We start from the raw sequence: 15,190 nt of genomic DNA on the forward strand, positions 1-15,190 counted from the left end.
CCAGCTGGGTTACCAAGTTGACCAACGCATCCAGTTTGCCTTCAAGCTTCTTAGTTTCAGATGATGCAGATGGGTTTGTAGCTACCTCATGCACTCCTCTAATGACTATGGCATCATTTCTGGCGCTAAACTGCTGGGAGTTGGAGGCCATCTTCTCAATTAAATTTCTGGCTTCAGCAGGAGTCATGTCTCCAAGGGCTCCACCACTGGCAGCATCTATCATACTTCTCTCCATATTACTGAGTCCTTCATAAAAATATTGGAGAAGAAGCTGTTCTGAAATCTGATGGTGGGGGCAACTGGCACATAGTTTCTTAAATCTCTCCCAGTACTCATACAGGCTCTCTCCACTGAGTTGTCTAATACCTGAGATATCCTTCCTGATGGCTGTGGTCCTGGAAGCAGGGAAAATTTTTTCTAAGAATACTCTCTTAAGGTCATCCCAGCTCGTGATGGACCTTGGAGCAAGGTAATACAGCCAGTCCTTTGCCACTCCCTCTAATGAATGAGGAAAAGCCTTCAGAAATATGTGATCCTCTTGGACATCTGGGGGTTTCATGGTGGAGCAGACAATGTGAAATTCTTTCAAATGTTTGTGCGGGTCTTCACCTGCAAGGCCATGAAACTTTGGAAGCAAATGAATCAGTCCAGTCTTAAGAACATATGGGACATCCTCATCAAGGTATTGGATGCACAAGCTTTCGTAGGTGAAATCAGGTGCAGCCATTTCCCTTAGAGTCCTCTCACGAGGTGGAGGTTGTGCCATGTTCTCAGAATGTGCAAAATCAGAATGCTCAGAATCAGAATGCTCAAAATTATAATGCTCAAGATCAGGATGTTCAAAATCACCAATAACAGAATGCACAGATTCACCAGTTATGGAATGCTCAGAATGATCAAAAGGTATAAAATGATGCCTAACTAATCTATGAAATGTCCTATCTATCTCAGGATCAAAGGGTTGTAAGTCAGATGGATTGCCTCTAGTCATACACTACATTCAGCATGCACACAACTAGTTGCCTTGTCATGTAAATAAAGGTGTAGGTTTGAACTACAGCTACCCTCAAATGATATCCAAATGACTTGAAATTTTGTGAGCAACCCTATAAAATGATGAGAAGATAGCACAAAAAATTTCAGACAAAAATTCAAAGTCTAACTATGAAAGCTAAAAATGGTAGGTTAAGAAAAATAAGTGAATAAAACTTGAAAAATAAAAAACTTTTGACAGAATCGCTTTTTTTGGACGATGGAGACCTCAGCCGGCCTACGGCTGCCTGCCATGGCGTAGGAAATTTTTTTCTACCCCAAATGCATATATAATAATTGCGATTCTGATAACCGGAGCAAAAGTTATGGCCGTTTGAAGTTTTGACAAACATAAAATTTGCTAGTTTTTTGGAACTTTCAAATCTGACCAAACTAAAGGCTCTAGCTATTTTTCCCACAAAATATGGATTAAAAGAAGTTACCACAAAAAAATTCAGCCAAAAATAACAACCCTAGCTACTAAAACAAAAAATCCCAATTAATTCAGCATGGGTGGTCGCTAAAATCCGTCTCTATTTGATTTCTACTACTACTCTGTTTTTCCGCAAGCTGATTTCTACTACTACTCTGTTTTCAAGCACAATCTTCACAGCAAAAGACCCAAGACTGAAACAGGGGAAACGCTTAATGGTAAAACTGAAACAGAACACACATTAAACAAAATACCAGGACACTAATCAACACTAACACAATACTAACAATTAAAACACGAAAGGATTAAAGACACAACACTAGCTAGCTATTATGAACCTTTGGACACTGCTCCCCGGCAACGGCGCCAAATTTGATCGAGGCCGTACCCGAATCAAATAAACATGAAAATGCAGTAACTAGGAAGTGATCCTAGGTCGTTTCCCAACGAGCAGTGACAAGCCAAATGTTCATAATATACTTGCAGTAACAGTAACGATGGGGGGGGGTTGGTTGTTTTGTAATTAAAGAGCAGAACAAATAAAATGGAATACGAAACTACTAATATTAAAAACGGGTTGTTTCCTCTGATTCAGAAGCCACTCTCTTATCCTGGGTTATGGAGAATTCGTCCCTAACATTCAACCACTTAATCCAACCCTATTTCAATTTACTAAGCGAAAATCAACTTAGGGTTTTCAATACGTGATTAGGCACCACATACACCAGTTAGCCCTTCGTCCATTAAGCATGAACGCAAGTTAGGCTCAGAGGCAATTAATCGAACACGAAGCGTGCACTGATTAATATTCACGAAATTGGGATAACTGGTGAAGGGAAAACTGCCAGGAAACCACATTACAAACGAAACCTCAAAGAGAGTTGGGCTTCATCCTCAAAAGGAAACAACACCAGAAAATCTAGCCTTCCATGGATTCAAACAGAAAACGCAAATGAAACATGAAGCAGAAACGTAAATTAACAAGAACGTAAATGAACAGAAACGTAAATGAAAGTAGATGAAGAAGCAAGAATGAACTCGTAATTAGAAGCAGAAAACGGAAATTTGCATTAAGAACGAAAACTGTAACAAGGACACAAAAAAACGTGAAAACCTAAAACCAAAGCTCTGAATAATGAAAATAGCATAGCAGAATAGAATGCCCTGCACGAATCCCAAGGCAGCTATTTAAAAAGAGTCACTCAAAGTCACTGGGCCCTATTACAATACTCTGGCCCAAAACGAAATAAACACTGAACAACATAAAATAAAATTGTGAAATTTCCTAATTAGAAATTAACTAAGGTAAGCGCTTCTTTATTTGCCCTCTTCAAGTCCACAACCAAAATCCGGATTAAGCCCAATGTTTCATTAATTCCTGAAATTAGATTAAAAACATCAAATTAGCTAAATGAGCCCAAATAATAAAACTTCCTAATTAATTGACAATTAAGACCAATCAATAATTAAAATGGTGCAAAAAGGGTTTAGAAAATAGAAGAAAATGATGGCACATCAGCTACGCAATAACTTTGCGGGGCTCCAGACTCGAAGGTGGAGGATGCATGAACAGCGCTAGGCAATAACATTGATGGGGCTCCGAAAAAAAGTGGAGAATGGAGAATTGGGTAACAGCGCTATGCAATAACTTCGCGAGGCTCCAGACTCGTTAGTGGAGGATGCATGAACAGCGCTAGGCAATAACATTCATGGGGCTCCGAAAAAAAGTGGAGAATGGAGAATTGGCGAACAGCACTACGCAATAACTTCGCGGGGCTCCAGACTCGTAGGTGGAGGATGCATGAACAGCGCTAGGCAATAACATTCATGGGGCTCCAAAAAAAAGTGGAGAATGGAGAATTGGCGAACAGCGCTACGCAATAACTTCGCGGGGCTCCAGACTCGTAGTTGGAGGATGCATGAATAGCACTAGGCAATAACATTCATGGGGCTCCGAAAAAAAGTGGAGAATGGAGAATTAGCGAACAGCGCTACGCAATAACTTCGCGGGGCTCCAGACTCGTTGGTGGAGGATGCATGAACAGCGCTAGGCGATAACATTCATCGGGCTCCGAAAAAAGTTTGTTGGCAAGACCGAACGGTCCACCGGGTTTTTCCACCTAAAAGGGAAACATGCTTTTTGCAAAGAAAAATAAATCATTCGCGAGAGCACCATATCTTAGAGAAACAATATACTTGTGCCAAGGGTAATCTTCCTTGTAACCGAGAATGAAAGGCAGGATGTCAACTTTTAGCTTTTAAATGAACATGCAGGGGAAACATCGGGCTAAGCTGAAAATAAATCACTCATAGTGTATAAAACTCACACAGGCAAGTGTTTTATCCTATTCCCAAACCATAACTGCACCATGACTTTATTTTGCACACGATTTCCTACCGAATCAAAGATCAAACGTACGATCACGGACCAATAGGATTTTCTCGAGGGTAGTGTTTTTGGAGAGGAAGCTGGGTGTTTCGGTCTTTTCCTCTTATGTGGGGCAGGATATCGCCAGTCGAGAATGACTTTGAATGGCAATTCGAAAGGAAGAGACACCAAAAATGGGTTTTCCTTTGCCGGCGGTCACTTATCTTGCCGAAAATTTATCTAGTCTAAAGGTTCTCTATTCTCTTTCTTGCATTAATTGGGAATTACTCTGTTTTCCTCCGATTTTCCATTTTTATTTCCCTTCGATCTTCGATCGGGAATCCTTCCTTTTCTTTTTTTGTTCTTTTCTTTATTTTCATTTTTTTTCTTTCTTTCCATTTCTTCCTTTTCTTTCTTTTCACTCCTCCTTCCCCATCCCTTTCTTTGGGAAATCGGGTTTTAGCATTCTATTCGCTCTCCCTTGAGGAGATTCCGCTATCCTTTGCTTCGGGGAAGGAATGAGGATTCTTTTTTATAGGCCAAGGTTCAAAAAGTCTAAGGTTGTGTTTCAATGGGGTCTTTTATCGTGGGAACCCAATCTTGATATCTGGGGCAAAACAAATTTGGGTGTCAAGGTGTCGGTCTCGGGCCGAACTTCTATATTAATCCACAAGGCACGCGCGACAATGATGATTTGGAAACAATGTGCAAAATTAGTCATGGCCACAGCCAGGTGGGCACTAAAGCATCCCATTTACGGCGTTGTGATACTACGGTCAAGAATTTACACAAACAGACCCAACGTTTCCCAATTATGTTCTTTCATCAGTTCAATGAATTCATCCATTCTTATCTCGGTTATTCCGGAAAATAAACTCTTAGCGTCAGTCCCTCGTTTCCAGAAGATACGTTTGCTCTTTACGAATGATTTATACTTCTTAACTAGAACATGTCGACCTTCGCGGTCTTTCTTTCTTTTTCCTTTTTGTTTCATTTTTATATATTCACAAAATTATACACCTATGGTTCTCTATGAAGAAATTTTTCTTTGTATATGACAAACTTTTTTCTGTACACGCATTGGAACTCTTTCTCTTTACGTCACATGGTCTATATACAAACCCTATTTACGCTCAAAGATTTTTTCCATTTTTCCCAACACACGCTTATGGTTCATACAAAAATTTCTTTATATACACTTGTTGCTCACACACACAAGAATTCCTTTATACGTATTTTTTATAAAAAAACCCTTCTATGCATATTTTCCTTTTTCTTTATATACGCAGACATTTTATTCACAACATTTCTTTCCTTTTTTATCATGATTTTGGTTCATTTTAATTTTAGGACGACGTTCCTAAATGAAAAAATTCTACGTGATTCCGGAATTTCCACAAACACTATTGACAACAACGAAACAAGTACTAATGTAACGACTCAACCGATATGTATGTACAAAACAAAAGTCAATCAACACGAAACAAACGTCAGTCCCTTAGTCGAACAAAAATAAGATGATATGTAACAAGAAAAAATGGAAACAAAAAAAAATACGGATCAAGGGATCTCCCAATCATGTGGCTCCGCTCCCTCCTAAGAAATCAAGTAAATCGGTCATCTCCTCGTCCTCGCGAGCCTCATCTGCCTCGTCGGGAGCCTCTACTGGTGCCTCTCCTGCCCGAGCCTCAGGCCAATCTCTGGGCCATGCGACCTCTGCCCTGAACTGATCCGGAGTAGGGCACGGAAAAGAAGTAAAACCCTGGCTCTGTAGGCTGAGGCTCAACTGGTAAAGACAATCATGGGTCTGTACATGCGCTCGGTGGTTGGCCGCCTGTTGGCGAACCAAATGCCGCAAATACTGCGCATCTGCGGCCTGCGGAGCATCCCCCTTGGCCTGTCTCTGCGTGCAATACTTCTCAATAAAAGCTTGGGTGATGGGTGGCCGGATCACCTTGCTAGGTGCGACGGGGACTCCGAACGACTGGTAGAGTCCTGTGATCAAAGCGGGAAATCCCAGGGCCCTGTTGGACTTATCCGAGTCCAGAGGGTGCCTGGTAGACGCCATACCTGCAAATAGATAGATGGCATCAGCGATTAATTGAGCCACGTGAATGCTCATCTGTGTCAGGATGGCGTACACCAGCTGACACTTCGGCAGGGGGAGGTCAGAATTATGATCGCTGGGCTAGATGTTGCTGAGAAGCAAAGTCATCCAGATCTGAGTCAGGGTGGTCATGTTGGTGCGCATGATCCGCACCCGTCTTCCAGCAGCAGTCCGGGCAAAATCCTGCCCCGGTATACACAGCAACTGGGCGATGGCCTCCTCATCAAACCCATCGGCCTGGTTCCTCCTCTGGCCATACTCGCACTCCTGGCCCTCCTCCGCTGAGACCATCCGCATCGAACGGGATCCACTGACCCCTCACCCAGGATCGCATATCTCGTACACCCTCCTCTGTAGGCCAAGCATTGGCATAAAACTCGAGGACTATGTCTGGGTCGAACTTGGCTATGGGGGTAACCACCGATGCCCACCGCCGGCGAACTATCTCCTCCTGGAAGTCGGTATACTCGTCGTCCCTGAGCTGGATGTGTCGCTCCCGGAGAAATGACCATCCCTTGATGGCCTCGAAGCGCTGCTGGTGCTCAGCGCTCCTAAAATGATGGCTGTCATATTCGGGAGCGGAACTGGTTCCTTCAGCCGCTTTATCCTTCCTGGATCTCTTTGAAGCAAGCTTCTTTGGGGCCATTTCCTGCGAGAACAAACATTTAGAAGTTAGTTTTACAAGACAATGCTTATCTTAACGCAAAAAATGTCATGCTAATCCCTCTGATTTTAGAACGAACTCATATAATCTATTTATGCACACGTGTATGTGTGGAATATCCTACTATTTATATCAACATAGAGGGACATCCAACACATTCTAATTGTCATACACATATATGCATTTGAAAAGAACATACATTCTCACGCCCAAGGCATTGCGTCAAAGTTCACACTTAATTATATCCTAAACATTTACTATTACAAACTACCTACACACATTTGAAATATATATCATACAAAATTTATTGTTTCTCTCACATTTATTTATATGCATATTGGAAAGCTAATTACATCCTGCACACACTTGCATTCAAAAGAGAATTCCATGCTATCATACATTCATTTAGGAAGCAACCTCAATATTCATTCACCCTTTGCAAAGAATTTCATGCCTCTTTTATTTACCTATATATACATACCATTGAAAAGCATTTCCCACGTTACCTAGGTGCAAAGTATCAATACCTAGGTGCAAAGTATCAATCATGGGGCTGAACAATTTCAGGTAAAAACTCTCGCAAGCAAGTCCTAATTTTCATGCTTTTCCAATTCTAAAACCAAATTTTGGGTTCCTAGCCATGAGTATGTTTTCTTGCATTAAAGCTAAAGTTTGGGTTCCTAAGCTTGAAATTGCATGTGGGTACCTATTTTGAATCTCCTATGCTGTCTCTACATACATAAAACAGTTCCACCATCCCAATTTTGCAAAACCATATTCATATATCGTTGGGGCATTTCACCGAGCACTTGGTGGGTGCACGTTTGGACATAAATTGCAAGAGAATGGGGGCAATGTGGCATGCCCCATTGCTTCAGAACACAACATAGGCCTAAGGCCTTCTCATTCAAATCCTCAACTCAAGAAATCAAGCATAAAAACAACCCAAAACTGCCCCACAAATATAAGCACGTTCTCACAATTTAGAGCATCAAAAGATGAAGAAAATACTCCAATGGGAAGCAAAAAACTCAAGGATTGAATACTTACTTGTTGGAGTGAGTAGAAACACCAAAAATGAAAGCAAACTGCAACCAAAAGTGGCTTAGGGGTGCAAAAACCGCAAGCCTTCGTGAGTTCTCTCTTTTGAATGAAGGGGGGGGGGGGTGGAAGTTTTTGGATACAAAAACGTTCCCCTCCCTCGTTTTTTATATTTTGAATGCAGGGGTTGCTCGCTCAGGCGAGCTCAGCTCGCCCAGGCGAGCTAACCTGCCAATTTTTTTTTTTTAAGGATACATTAACCATGCCTTCCCCCCCTCTTATGGGTTAGCGTTTTGCCTACTTGAACCTACTTAAGTTAGAATTAGGCGTCAATTACTTATTTAAAAACAAACAATAGTAGTAAAATACTGTGAATTCAAAGGATACTGGGCTGCCTTGCAGCGACGTTCTCCGCTGGCCCAGCGCCGGGAAGGGGTGACGATTGGTCGGTCGTGACCCTATCCTCCATTTGCCTCCATCCCTAAGTACCTGCGAGTAGGAGACAAACAATATGCGGCCAATCGTGACCGCTCATCGTCTTACCTTGGTTGATTTCTGCCATTGACTTGTCTTGACTTCTGACCGTGGCCTGAGACGATTCTGCTCCTTCCTATCACAAGATATGCATGTGCATGTGCATGTGCATGTATGAATGTTTCTAATGTGATGATTTTTTAGTGAAGGCCGGTTAGGTTCAATTTTAATTAAGCATTTGGGGCACCCCATGAACCGAGCGAAGAGGGCTCAGGTTATAACAAAACTAAAGGCTTGAAACCAAAGGGAGGACTGAAACCTTGCCCATCTTTTCTTTTCAAAGAAACGAGACAAGTATAGTGAACGGGAATCCCTAGAGGAAACCCAGAAGAACGAGAAAAACTCAGAAATAAAAGCATGCAACGGTCCTCTCGATTGCCCCAGACTTCAAGCGTAATATCGTTTAACTACATCGGAGTTCACGGGCGAGGGCAGCTCCTCGCCATCCATGTGGGTGAGTATCAGAGCACCCCCAGAAAAAGCTCTTTTCACCACGAAAGGTTCTTCATAATTCGGGGCCCACTTGCCTCGATTATCCTTAACAGCGTGGGACATCTTCTTCAACACGAGGTCCCCCTCGTTGAACTTGCGCGGGCGTACCTTCTTGTCGAATGCGTTCTTTATCCTTCGTTGATACAGACGCCCATGGCTCATGGCTGCCAAACGCTTACCTTCAATAAGGTTAAGTTGGTCGTAGCGTGCTTGAGCCCATTCTGACTCTTCTAGGCCGGATTCCGCTATTATCCTCTGAGAAGGAACCTCCACCTCAAATGGGAGTACTGCTTCCATCCCATAAACCAAAGAATACGGCGTTGCCCCAGTAGAAGTTCGTACCGAGGTTCTATATTCGTGCAGGGCGAAAGGCAACATCTCATGCCAATCTTTGTATGACACTGTCATCTTCTGAACAATCTTCTTAATATTTTTATTCGCAGCCTCTACAGCCCCATTCATCTTCGACCGATAAGGGGTGGAGTAATGATGCGGGATCTTGAAATCCTCGCACATTTCCTACATCATCTTGTTGTTCAGATTGGTGCCATTGTCAGTAATGATTTTCCTAGGGAGTCCGTATCGACAAATCAGCTCCCTCTTGATGAATCGGACTACCACACTCCTTGTGACATTAGTATAAGAAGCCGCTTCGACCCATTTGGTGAAGTAATCTATCGCCACAAGAATGAAGCGGTGACCATTCGACGCTTTGGGTTCGATGGCCCCAATGACATCTATTCCCCACATGGAAAAAGGCCAAGGAGCGGACATAACATTCAGAGGATGTGGCGGAACATTGACATTGTCCGCGTATGCCTGACATTTATGACATTTCCTTACATGAGCGCAACAATCGCTTTCCATAGTGAGCCAATAATAACCGGCCCTAAGGATTTTTCTGGCCATAGCATGCCCATTGGCATGTGTCCCAAAGGAACCCTCGTGGATCTCCTCAATCATGAAGTTTGCCTTTTTGGCATCTACGCATCGTAGGAGGGTCATATCGTGGTTCCGTTTGTACAGGATGGTACCACTTACAAAGAAACCAGTAGCCAATCTCCTCAACGTCCTTTTGTCATTGTCAGAAATCCCTGGTGGGTATTCTTTGTTCTCAACATATTGTTTGATGTCGAAATACCACGGTTTCCCATCCCGCTCTTCCTCTATTGCATAACAATATGCCGGCCTTCCCTGAGATTTGAATTCGATGTACGGCAGATCCCCGTGTGGGGCAAGTTGAAACATGGATGCCAGGGTGGCTAATGCATCAGCCATTTGATTCTCTTCCCGAGGTATGTGGTGGAAAGAAATGTCGTCAAAGTACTTGGCTAACCTCAAGATGTGAGTTTGATAGGGTATCAACTTCGGATCCCTAGTTTCCCATTCTCCTTTCAACTGGCGTATCACCAAAGCTGAGTCTCCATACACCTTGAGTAGTTTTACATCAAAATCAATGGCCGCCTGAACCCCGATGGCGCATGCTTCGTACTCGGCCATATTGTTGGTACAATCAAAACCTAGCCTAGCCGTGAAAGGAATACACTGATCATCCAGGGATACCAGGACTGCCCCTACTCCGTGGCCCAAAGCGTTAGATGCCCCATCGAAGTAAACAATCCATTTGTCTATGTCCTCGTGCGTCCGCTTCTCTTCAAACAGGGCCATGATATCTTCATCTGGGAACTCGGGGTGCATCGGCCGATAATCCTGGAGGGGCTGCTGGGCCAAATAATCTGCTAAGGCACTTCCCTTTACCGCCTTTTGGGTGACGTAAACGATATCGAATTCAGATAATAGTACCTGCCACCTAGCGATTCGTCCCGTGAGGGCCGATTTCTCAAAGATGTATTTCACGGGATCCATTTTGGAGATAAGCCACGTGGTATGGCTGAGCATGTACTGCCTAAGCCGATGTGATGCCCATACCAGAGCACAACACGTCCTTTCCAGCATTGAGTAATTCATCTCACATGCGGTAAACTTCTTGCTTAGATAGTAGATGGCTTGCTCCTTTTTCCTAGAATCATCGTGCTGACCCAACACACACCCATAGACTCGTCCAACACGGTCATGTACAGGAAAAGAGGTCTTCCTGTTACAGGTGGCATGAGCATCGGGGGGTTTGCGAGACTCTGTTTGATCTTCTCAAAGGCCTCTTGGCAGTCACTGTTCCACAGGACCGCCTGGTTCTTACGTAATAGCTTGAAAATGGGCTCACAGGTAGGGGTGAGTTGCGAGATAAATCTCGCGATATAATTCAACCTGCCCAAGAACCCCCGAACCTACTTCTCCGTGTGTGGTTCCGGCATTTCAAGGATGGCCTTTACTTTCTCGGGATCTATCTCTATCCCTTTCTGACTTACGATAAATCCTAGCAACTTCCCCGACTTTACCCCGAAGGTGCATTTGGTTGGGTTTAGTTTTAGTTGGTATTTCCGCAACCTTCCAAACAGCTTACGCAGATTGACAAGGTGTTCGTCCTCAGTTCGAGACTTGGCAATCATGTCATCTACGTAGACCTCTATTTCCTTATGCATCATATCATGGAACAACACCACCATGGCACGCTAATAGGTTGCCCCAGCATTTTTCAGTCCGAAGGCCATCACTTTATAGCAGAACGTCCCCCATAGGGTGACGAAAGTGGTCTTCTCTACATCTTCGGGTGCCATCTTTATTTGATTATACCCCGAGAAACCATCCATAAATGAGAAAAGGGCGAACTTGGCTGTATTATCTACCAATATATCAATGTGTGGCAGGGGAAAATTGTCTTTAGGACTGGCTCGGTTCAAGTCCCAGTAGTCTACACATATTCGAACCTTGCCATCCTTTTTTGGGACTGGGACAATGTTGGCCACCCACTCTAGGTACCGAGCTACAGCTAAGAACCCTGCATCAAATTGCTTCCTTACTTCTTCTTTAATTTTTAAAGACATCTCGGGTCTCATTCTTCGTAACTTTTTCTTAACCGGGGAAGACCCAGGATTCAAAGGCAACTTATGCTGCACAATGTCGGAATCCAGATCGGGCATGTCTTGATATGACCACGCAAAGACATCTTGATACTCTTCAAGAAGGGTTATCAAGCCTTGGCGGATAGGCGCGGTCATACCGGTTCCTACCTTTACTTCTTTATTTTCCTTCGTGGTCCCCAAGTTTACCAATTCGGTTTTTTCTTGGTGAAGCTTCATTTCACATTCTTCCTGAGCGATCAACCTCTCCAACTCTGGTGAAAGGACGTCCTCTTCCTCTTATTCGTTCATCATTTGGCTTACATCTCGGTCGAAATCGATCGTCAAACCCTCATCGTTAGGATCCTCAAAGAATCGACCCTCATATCTATACCAAACAAGACAAAATAAACAAAAACATGCAAAATGATATGAGAAAAGGTGGAACTGCAAGAACAGATGAAACAAGATCTCTTTGTTTATTTAATAAGGTAGGTTTCACAAAACAAAGAGAAAGGAAATCTATAGGCTCTAATTACATTGAATCAGTGGTATAGACTTCTGACTGGCTTATTATGCGCCAGTTCCCCACTTGGGAATCGGGGTGGCATGGTTGCACGAAATTGGTGGGTCTTGAGGGAACTCCTCTTCTATTGCGGCCACCTCCTCCTCGGACATCATTCCAGCATTGGTGAAACACTGGCTAATACGGCCGGGCCATACCCTATCCGCCCAAAGTCTTGACGGCATATTCCTCCTCCCCGGCATCCCGGGTTCATACCCTAATCCATATTTGTATGGATTTCCCTTGATATCGAACACGTCGGCATTCCCGAGGCCGTCCTTGCCTAGACCCATTCCGGGCTCAAACCCGTTCCTGAGCATAACACGTGCCACCATTATGGCCGCATTGGAGAGAGAAGGTAGCAACAGACTTGGTTCCACAGAGGCGCAGCTCACCACCTCGAAGGATTGGAAAGCCGTTTCCAATGATTCTTCCGCCGCTTCTACGTATGGTGCGAAGGAGGGGCAGCTCACTAACATATCCTCTTCACCCGACACTATCACTAAAAGTCCACCCACTGCAAACTTCAATTTCTGGTGAAGCGTTGAAGGGACCACTCCCAGGGCATGAACCCAAGGTCTTCCTAAGAGGCAGTTATAGGCGGGATTTATATCCATTACTTGAAACACCACATTGCAAGTGTGGGGGCCTATCTGAATGGGAATGTCAATTTCCCCCATCACTTCCCGCCGAGTACCATCAAAGGCTCGCACCACCATCGAGCTCGGTTTTAAACGTGACGCACTAAAAGGAAGCTTTTCCAAAGTGGTCTTCAGCATTACATTTAAACTCGATCCATTGTCGATAAGCACCTTTGCGACAACATGGTCCATACACTTTACCGACACATGAAGAGCCTTGTTGTGTCCTCTCCCCTCTACGGGAATCTCTTCTTCCACAAACACGATATAATTGTTGGTGGTTATATGATTAACGATGTCTTCAAAACCCTCCACTGAGATATCGTGGGCTACATGGGCATCATTGAGGACTTTTATCAACAGCGTACGATGAGGCTCGGAGTTTATGAGCAGTTCAAGCAACGAGATCCTTGCTGGGGTTTTATTCAGTTGCTCGACTACCTTAAACTCGCTTTGTTGGATGAGGCAAAGGAACTCATGGGCCTCTTCCAAAGTCACCGTCTTTCCTTGAAGACCTTCTTTCTTTTCAGCCCCTCTTACCACTGGAGGATCTACTTCTTTCGAGGGGGTGGCTACGTCTGTGGGCTCTTGGACCATGGGCGCTTTCCCCTTGGAGGGCAACTCCACCGGGTGAGGGGAAGCGAACACCCGACCACTGCGGGTTACACCACTGAGGCCGGTGATGTTGGTCACCTTAGCTGACAGGGAGTTAACTTCGATTGCAACTCTTTCGCTGAACGCGGGAGGGGTATACTTCCACGGAACGACCTTATTACTTTGATATGAAAATGGTGTTGGCTGGGGGGTATATGGGTGTGGAGCCGGTCCCTTTCCTAGTAAAATATATCACTAGGGCCTTGGGGGTTAGAGGAACCTTCTTCTCTTCCGACTGCATGCAAATTTGTGGTTCTTCCCTCCCTTCTATGGACACTTCAAGCTGCCCGCAAACCATGAGCCGTTGAAGCAATTCTTCTACCGCGGGACAGGTTTCCATGTCGTGCGACTCCCCAAGGTGAAACAAACATTCGTCCCTTTCGCCTCCGCCACAGGAGACCATAAATGCCGCTTGCAGCGATTGGTAGATAAAACGTCTGGAAGTAGCCACCTCTCCTAATCTCCTTGCCCGCGATGGCTCATCCTCTTGGATGGCGTTTACGCTAGCCTTTCCATGACTAGCTAGCGGGTTGGTTTTAACATTTGGGCCTTCCCTTGAAATGATAGCCAGCCGGCACTGATTAGGTGCTGCACTTTACTTGAACGGGCGGCAGGAGTCAATGTTGTGTCCGGGAGCTCCACTATGGTACATGCAGACCTTTCGTCCCACAGCGGTCATGCTACCAGGAAAAGAGGTCTTCCTGTTACAGGTGGCATGAGCATCGGGGGGTTTGCGAGACTCTGTTTGATCTTCTCAAAGGCCTCTTGGCAGTCACTGTTCCCCAGGACCGCCTGGTTCTTACGTAATAGCTTGAAAATGGGCTCACAGGTAGGGTGAGTTGCGAGAATAATCTCGCGATATAATTCAACCTGCCCAAGAACCCCCGAACCTACTTCTCCGTGTGTGGTTCGGCATTTCAAGGATGGCCTTTACTTTCTCGGGATCTATCTCTATCCCTTTCTGACTTACGATAAATCCTAGCAACTTCCCGACTTTCCCCGAAGGTGCATTTGGTTGGGTTTAGTTTTAGTTGGTATTTCCGCAACCTTCCAACAGCTTACGCAGATTGACAAGGTGTTCGTCCTCAGTTCGAGACTTGGCAATCATGTCATCTACGTAGACCTCTATTTCCTTATGCATCATATCATGGAACAACACCACCATGGCACGCTAATAGGTTGCCCCAGCATTTTCAGTCCGAAGGCCATCACTTTATAGCAGAACGTCCCCATAGGTGACGAAAGTGGTCTTTCTCTACATCTTCGGGTGCCATCTTTATTTGATTATACCCGAGAAACCATCCATAAATGAGAAAAGGGCGAACTTGGCTGTATTATCTACCAATTATCAATGTGTGGCAGGGGAAAATTGTCTTTAGGACTGGCTCGGTTCAAGTCCCAGTAGTCTACACATATTGAGACCTTGCCATCCTTTTTTGGGATGGGACAATGTTGGCCACCACATCTAGTACCGAGCTACAGCTAAGAACCCTGCATCAAATTGCTTCCTTACTTCTTCTTTAATTTTTAAAGACATCTCGGGTCTCAAGACGATTCTGCTCCTTCCTATCACAAGATATGCATGTGCATGTGCATGTGCATGTATGAATGTTTCTAATGTGATGATTTTTTAGTGAAGGCCGGTTAGGTTCAATTTTAATTAAGCATTTGGGGCACCCCATGAACCGAGCGAAGAGGGCTC

The 15,190-nt window shown here is 44.4% G+C and overlaps 1 non-coding gene across 1 annotated transcript; it reads left to right on the plus strand.

Moving 5' to 3' along the window:
* The first annotated feature begins 281 nt into the window (after nt 1-281).
* LOC114413941 lies at nt 282-388 on the plus strand. The gene has a single exon (XR_003667079.1). It is a non-coding gene; the product is annotated as a small nucleolar RNA R71 (small nucleolar RNA).
* Nucleotides 389-15,190: the final 14,802 nt, after the last annotated feature.

Source organism: Glycine soja, chromosome 5, assembly GCF_004193775.1.
Source record: "Glycine soja cultivar W05 chromosome 5, ASM419377v2, whole genome shotgun sequence".
Lineage (NCBI taxonomy): Eukaryota > Viridiplantae > Streptophyta > Magnoliopsida > Fabales > Fabaceae > Glycine > Glycine soja.